The sequence below is a fragment of the Festucalex cinctus genome, chromosome 18 (genome assembly GCF_051991245.1).
Source record: "Festucalex cinctus isolate MCC-2025b chromosome 18, RoL_Fcin_1.0, whole genome shotgun sequence".
Lineage (NCBI taxonomy): Eukaryota > Metazoa > Chordata > Actinopteri > Syngnathiformes > Syngnathidae > Festucalex > Festucalex cinctus.
Genome location: NC_135428.1, coordinates 20,094,719 through 20,103,238, shown reverse-complemented (window position 1 = coordinate 20,103,238; position 8,520 = coordinate 20,094,719). Strand labels below are relative to the sequence as shown.

The following is an 8,520-nucleotide window of genomic DNA, read 5'->3' as shown; positions in this document are numbered from 1 at the left end:
TATCGGTGAGTACTCACAAGTAACATGCCGATACCATTAATTCCAAAGCTAATATAGGATTTTGGAGGCAGCATCTTGTCTTGTTCATGCATGACAGTCACTGATATGTGATATGTTCACTGCATGTGAAGTAAGACATCCTATTGGCCCTTGAATGCTCCGAACCAATGGCAGGACAGCTTTTTCATGTTGAGGGAAAAAAAACCTTAGGTATCGGTATGGTATCGGTATTGGCCGATAGTGCAAAGCTGGGTATCGGAATCGGTATCCGGGGACAAAATTTTTTATCGGAACAACACTAGTATTAAGGTCCCAGTTTTCTTTGAGTTCTTGTCGGTTTAAGGTCCATGTCATTTCTCGTTGATGTTTGTGTCTCATCTCAAGCACCTTGCCAAGTTTTAGTATTGTTTGATTGGACTTTGACCCTTGTTGCTTTGGACTTTATTTTAGTGATTGGCAGATGACGCTTTTTAAATGCTCGAAGCGTTACATCAAATTGGTTCACAAAAAGGTTCTAGTCGTGAGGCTTCATGCGCACACTGCACACAAACCCCCCTGGTGGCCGAAATTAAAACTGTAATTTGAACTACTTTGCCTGTCTTGTAGCAGTGTTGGTTTAGAAACAATTACACATGCTTTAGTTGCCAATTGTATTTATTTATGTGTAATTTGAGTAATATTGTATTTGTTTTGTGTATTATTACTTATTATTATTATTATTATTACTACATGCTGAACTCTACGTTTGTGAAAAAAAGAGTAATGTTTGTTAAAGTAACATATTTGTCTTTGTGTGTTACACATGCAGTTATTCATTTCATGAATATTGTGTGGGTAATGTCATTATAAAAATGAGTAATCTTGTAGGAAATAAAATAATAATAATTCAAATAATTTTTGAGGTTGGGTTTTATGCAAATGGCCAATGAAATTACTTATTATTTAAAATTAGCAATTGTATAATTAAAGGGCCAATGCCCTCAATAAACAAACCAAGCCTTGACCTTATTACCATGCGTGTTCGTTTGTTCTTCAAAATGGAAAGCAACCAATCAAAAATGACAAGAAGATCAAATTCATTTTAGTGATTATTATTTTGTTTCTCAGGAATTCAGGAATAGTACAATAACGGATCCAGGCTTGTTCTTTCGCGAACGGCCAATCTGAGTGCAGATCACCAAGAGAAGAGGCGAAAGTCATACAATAATAGCCCGTAATATTTATAGCCGTAGTATCAAACACATGGCCCGTGGGCCGGATCAGGCCCACAAAGGTGTTTAATCCGGCCCGCGAGATGATTTTCTAAAAGTAAAAATAAAAATAAAAATTAGTAGCTGGACCAATTCATCACCTGGCCAAAATCAAAACATATAAATTTAAAATTTTACAAGCAATCCTCAAATGAGCAATGCAACTTGTACATGCAATTGCCATAGATAGATAGATTATTGTACCCCACCCAGCCACCCCCACCCCTAAAGTTATGGTTTGTTTATAAAATAAAAGTAAAATCATAGACCAACATAAACGTGTTAAATATGACAAAAATTCAATTACTGGTAACAAACATATATGAGAAGGACTAACGTACTTATAACTTCATTAGCCTCGCCACACAATGCATTCTGGGAACAATATGTATGCAAAACAGGAAGCTGCAACATGTCCGGAACTCATACAGGCAAAGTGTTGCCGCGTTCCATTTGTATTTGTGATATTTTTTTTGTAACAATACAGTTGAGCTCTGTAATGTAGGGCTGGCCCACAAATAGCGAAAATCTACGTATAATTGATGCCAATTGTTTTATGCCATGATTTTACCAATCCGGCCCACTTGGTAATATATTTTCCTCCAAGTGGCCCTTGAGCTAATGTGAGTTTGACACCCCTGATTTATAGAATTAGTCAAATGTGTGTATTGGAGTTCAGTCGCAGACCAGTTGTCACGTTCACCTTCCAGATACGGTCCATCAGCACAGCTCCCGCCAAGGTTTCCTGGAAACACACATAGACAGTGTTTTCTAAACTTGGATGATAGGTGATAAATTATGAGGGGTAGAATGTTCCTTGACAAAACTTAGTGATGGTAGTGTGTGTAACACAGAATACATTTTCAAAACATTACTGATTGATTAGCATACAAATCATTATGAGTTAACATACATATCATTTATAACTGAATTCTTCAAAATTTTAAAAGTAATACGTCATTCCATTAGGTTGCCAAACAGGGGATAACATTCTGTTTTCTTTTCTTTTTCTTTTTAGCAGCCTCCATGACAAAAGGGCAAATTTACGGGCAAATTTGGTAAGCTCAAAACATCCACTGACACACAACTTTTACAGAGAAGCATTGCACTTTATATGCTGTGCGAAACTGCAAAAGTCGAACCACATCCTGAACCCATGAAGTGTATTGATACATTGTTTTGAATACATTTATAATTACATTAAATAATTTATAAATTATATACTTAATGATGTTTACAGGAGGAAACTGGTGTGTATATATATATATATATATATATATATATATATATATATATATATATATATATATATATATATATATATATATATATATATATATATATATATATATATATATCCATCCATCCATCCATTTTCTTGACCGCTTATTCCTCACAAGGGTCGCAGGGGGTGCTGGCGCCTATCTCTGCTGGCCCTGGGCAGTAGGCAGGGGACACCCTGGACTGGTTGCCAGCCAATTGCAGGGCACACAGAGACAAACAACCATCCACACTCACAAGCACACCTAGGGACAATTCAGAGCACCCAATTAACCTGCCATGCATATCTTTGGAATGTGGGAGGAGACCGGAGTACCCGGAGAAGACCCACGCGGGCACGGGGAGAACATGCAAACTCAACCCAGGAAGGCCGGAGCCTGGACCCGAACCGGAGTCCTCAGAACTGGGAGGCAGACGTGCTAACCACTCGACGACCGTGCCGCCCATATGTATGTATGTATGTATGTATGTATGTATGTATATATATATATATATATATATATATATATATATATATATATATATATATATATATATATATATATATATATATATATATATATATATATATATATATATATATAAATATATAATTAAAAAATTATAACTGTAATTCAACAAAGAATGCCTCTGCCAAATTAATATTGGGGTCTAAGGAACTGAGCGATAAAAAGAAAAAGGGGGGCTTCAAAGCAACACATACAATACACTTATTTATTTATTTTTAACTTGTTAAAAAATAGCAACCACCCCGGCACTAACCCCCCACAGGCCTTATACTAAATGCCTATGAGCTGTACAAGTCACATATGTACGTATACCGTAGTTTGACCTGAACTTATGACAACACTTCTTAAATGCTTCACTTTAATGCATGTAGTTATGTTTATTGCTCAAACACAAACTGTGCTACCTATAACTTAACCATCCGCTGCCAAGCTAAAGGATCAGCTGTGGTCAAAATTAATAGTGTGATTAATCTGCGTTAAGACATGATTATTTTTTTTATTATTATTATTTTTTTTTTCAAAATAAAAAAATACATGATTATTCTGATTACTTAATTAGTTAACGCTTGAACTTTGACAGCACTAATGCGTTTGGGTCCACAACATCGACGAAAACTTGACACCAACACTTTAATTCTTTACCTTCCAATTTCTATATCACCATGGACAAGACAAAAGACCTTTCAATTTACAAAACCATCAGCAAGTGGCTTGGTGAAACAGTGACAACTACATTTTAGATTATTTGAAAGCAGAAGACAAAAACAACCACCACAATATACTTTTCGTCGGACAGTACAACATGTATCATTGAAGGCTCTACGATCCACAGTGGGTGCTTTATTGATCCACAGTGCCTGATGCATAGATCTGGCGTGGGTGTGTGTGGGGGGGCGTGTGTGTGTGTGTGGGGGGGGGGTGCGGGCGTGTGTGTGTGTGTGTGTGTGTGTGTCTTTGTGTCAGCTGAGCAGATGGACAATGCAGCCGCTCTGTTGTCATATGTATTACTTGCAAGGAGTGTGACATGAGTGTGCCACGGGGGCATGGGAACCAGAGAGGAGTCATGTCGTCCCCTCACGGACCTCCCATTAGAGAGGCCAGCATCTGCCTCTTCTACGGCTCACCGAGAGCAGCTTGAAAACCTTCTCCCGAAGGACACGTGAAAGATACGGGGGAGTTGCAGCAAACCTGACCCACGCAGGCTCTCCAGGGAAAAGTCAGCCTGCTGTGGCCGCTGCCACACAGCCCTCGCTGACTGTCTGATATTGAGACAATAGTTGGTGTGCTCATGGGTTAGGTTGTGTGTGCGTATGGAGCCAGCCTCATATGTATGCATTTAATTTGGTTGATTGGTGTATCTCAAGATGATTAACCAGTGATAGGAACAAAAATGCAAGAGGCCCACAAAACCCTACTGAACAGATTTATGAGGAGTCAATGGGGGCCACCAAATGTCTCGGACGTGTATTGTGTGGCATATCAATGAAGACAAAATACAGGGAAACACTGTACGTTACGCATTTCTCTATAGTGTAGTGATGGGAACATAATTCACCCACAGAACGTTGGCTCCGTGCTTCAACACTCCGCCTCCGACTCCCGTTACTCCTCACTACAATAGCGACATTTGCTACATGTTGTGAGCAAGTATTGCACCATTTAATTCGCGTTTTGCGTTAGCTCTGCTTCAAAGTCTTAGCAGAACATCTGGCTAGACCAACAAAGTGGCAGAATTTGAACATGTCCAACACGTTGACCGTATATTGTGTTATATTGCTATAAAAACATGGAACCTACCAAAAGAAAGATTGGATTCTCTTCTTTCATAAAGAATATATATATATATATATATATATATATATATATATATATATATATATATATATATATATATATATATATATATATATATATATATATATATATATATATATACGGTTTTGGGAGTGAAGGAAAAAAGTATTAAAAATGTGTTTATACGTGTTTGGTTTTGAATTAGTTAATAACATGCTTTTTTTTTTTTTTTTTTAAACCACAATTGTGAATGAATATAATGGGATTTACATATACTGATTATCGATTTTTAAAATCTAAACCAGTGTGTAAAATCTGAGTCAGAATCTAGGGATGTAACGATATACAAACATCACGATACAATATTATCACGATATGAAGGTCACGATACGATAATTTTCACGATATTGTGGGGGTATTGGCGATATTTAAAAAAGATCACAATATTGTTAAAAAAAAAGAGAGAGAGCTCATACTTTAAAAAAAGCACAATATTGTGCTTTTGTGCATTACAGCAGTGCATATAAACCATCTACAATCTCTAATAACAATATTGAGGCACTTACTTGGTAATGCAAGCACACATTGATCGCTTCACGAGCAAATTAGGTTCCCCTTCATCTGACAATTAGCCTAGATTTTAAACATGGAAGGCCAAAACATCCCTAATGAAAATTACATTGCACTAATAAACTAGCCACTAGAGGGTGCTAGAACTGCACAAATGGAAATCAACCTGACTTTTTTAACAGATGTGTATTGCCATTATTGTGACATCTCTATCGGAATCCCCGCCACACACACACACGCACGCATGCACCTCCCATCGATGTTGTAAGTCCTTTTTGAAACTCCTTCCTATACTTCATTTAGCAGATTCTCCTATCCAGACTTATGACACAAGCACCACGTGTAAAATGCAAATGAATGCAGGCACATCAAGATTAATTGGCAACGGAGGCTGTCTGGAAAACATAGAACAGTGGTTCTTAACCTGGTTTCAATCGAACCCCAGTGGTTTGATGAGTCAGTCTGAGAGGTTCGGCAAATGATTGATGATGATACGACCTGCTTGGCCATTATAGGTCGCTTGCACATGTCGTCACTTCCGCCTCGGATTTCTCGTAGTCGCCATGCTGGGTGGCCTCCATTTACGTAGCGATTCGGTCTAACACGTATCTATCACGTTTGTTTTCTGCGTTTAAAATTGTACATTGTTGCTGCATCGTTGGCTGTTCGAACAAAGCCAAGGGGGAAAATGGTCGGTCTTTTTTCCGAATTCCGAAAATAATTAGGAACCAGGGCCTGGAGACAGAGGAGTGCGGACTCCGGAGGGAAGTCGTTACTTTGGGCTCGTGTGTGCAGCGATCACTTTGTGAGCGGTACGCTTGTTTACCTTTATTTAATGCATGAGGATTAATAACGTTTCGACCGCCCATATATGTGCAAGTTGCTTATGTTTTGGATTCATGAGCAAGCAAGTTCGGTAGTACAAGCTGGCTAGCGGACGTTAGCCGAAAGCTAACATCGAACATTTTCACCCAAGTAGTGCCAGTGCAAAGTGTTTACTGCTGAAATTGGATTGATTAGTCTTGGGCTTTTAATGCCGATAACATGTTTTTTGGTGGCAAAATGTAAACTTGGAAAAAAAAAAGAGACAGAAGGGGCTGATGCAAGAAAACAGACCCCCGGGGGTGATGCAAGAAAACAGACCCGCGGTAGCCTACACATCATGCTAAAGAACTTATTCACGGCCACCCTACTGCGGTAAAATAACCAGTCTTTCCATCTTTTATTTGTTTATATATTTGTTTATTTTAACAGGTCGCCCTGCGCCCGTTTTTCTGTCCAATCATCCCGACTGGGCTCCAACATTAAAGTTGGGTCCCAAGTTACAACATCTATGTCTCAGCCCAGTCGGTGCCAAGATATGAACGTGCACAGGAGAGACAAGCAAAGAAAAGACGACTCGAAGTGGCAGAGATTGTTGCAGTTATGCAGCCAGATGGCTCCAGTAACCTGTACCCTCAAGTACTGCTGACATCATTGACTCTGGTATGCCACTCAGAATTCATTACATGATATATTGTATGCATGAGTGAATGTATGTGTTTGTTTGTGTGTGTACACGCACCTTAGATTTTAGAGACATTTGGAAATGTTTATAGAAATAAGTATTTGCCTGTAGCAATGTTCATACATTAAAAAATGCAACAAAATGTGTACATTTCTTTTACACTGACAAAAAAACTATACTACTTTACTATATTAAACCTATTACTGGTACCGTATTTTTTTGTGATTTTTTTCTTTATTTTTTTCTTTAGGGATCTCATGCCACACCGACTTGATTGCCAATGACATGATGGAAACGAAGGCGAGCATCAAAGCATTGGAGGAGGACAACATGCGACTGTTTGTTTGGCGCTAATAAAGGCATCGTTTATACAAATTCTATTGTTGGGTTTGTTTACAAAGCTATACATAAGACAAATGACAGGATTTGACTCAATGTGCAATATGGTCCCTCTTAAAGTAATGGCATAAATCTCTATTATTTCTAAAAGCACAAAAAATGAAGTGAATAATGATTAATGTAGTAATTTCAGGGTTAAAAATTGAACTGTTAATTAATGTAGTTTATTTTAGCACAGGTGCCTACCATCCTGAGATGACGGTATGATGTAATGTTGATGGGGTACGCAATGACTTTCATTATGCTATGTACAGAGGAAAAAGTTGCTCTCTTTTAAATTTGTTTAATGTAAGACAAGTACCAGTACTGTGTTACAGTTTTCCCAATAATCCTTGTTTCACACTTGTCACAAAACCACTGTCCTTTTGGCAGTCTAGATTGGCACACTTCAAGTGATATCATTTGATTTTACAATCTGCTGCAGCACAAAAAACTACTTTATTCCGCATCTTTGAAGTACATGAGCAAGTGGTAGGTGACAGCGGCTGAGCAGGAACACTGGAAGTCCACTGCTGATCTAGTAAATGCTCTCCCGAGCAGTTCAGGTAAGGAGGGGATTTTGGGAAAAAAAACTCTGGCTTTTCCAACTGGCCAAAACGAGCGATCTGGGTGGACTCGCTCAATCACACTTTGTCCAAACCACAAAGTCGCAGAAGTCCGTCCAGTTAAACTCATCTGTGCCTGAATCTGAAAATATTACAAACATTGTAATGAAAATATGAAACATAGAATTAAATAAGAAACTACAAAAAGTAAAGCCATACATACCTGGTAATACTATTGGTGTTGTCGTGACAAGTGATGGGAATTGTTGCCATCTGGCACCAGACAGAAATTGGGTGTTGTGACAGCCTCCTTAACCGTGAGATCATAAGAAAAGCTGTCAGTATGCTCAGTAGTTACCATGAACACGTTTTATTGTACTGGAAACTGAAACTAAAAATACGTCCTCTGAGAGTGGTTAACCTTAACCATTTAGAATAAGTTGACTAAGTAACATGTAACTAGTGAAAGGGTAGCATTAAATTTAATTAAGCCACGGGGAGGCTGTGCATAGTTATTTTATTCTTATACGCTCTGCCATATTTGCCTGTTATAAAATTGTTAGAAAAACCACATCAGGTAAACCTAGCTGTGCATGTAAACACAATAACAGGAAGCCTGAATTACCAACACCATGTGGTTTACTTACGTGCAACAGCAACAGTTT

General features: G+C 38.2%; 2 long non-coding RNA genes across 2 annotated transcripts; one reads left to right on the top strand and one right to left on the bottom strand.

Annotated features, from left to right (window-relative positions):
- Nucleotides 1-5,928: 5,928 nt before the first annotated feature.
- LOC144006543 (uncharacterized) lies at nt 5,929-7,310 on the top strand. The gene is made up of 3 exons (XR_013279872.1): nt 5,929-6,216; nt 6,659-6,889; nt 7,162-7,310. It is a non-coding gene; the product is annotated as an uncharacterized LOC144006543 (long non-coding RNA).
- Nucleotides 7,311-7,577: 267 nt separating this feature from the next.
- Nucleotides 7,578-8,235, bottom strand: LOC144005783 (uncharacterized). Its single transcript, XR_013279651.1, has 2 exons — nt 8,079-8,235; nt 7,578-7,997 (listed from the first exon to the last, which is right to left on the bottom strand). It is a non-coding gene; the product is annotated as an uncharacterized LOC144005783 (long non-coding RNA).
- Nucleotides 8,236-8,520: the final 285 nt, after the last annotated feature.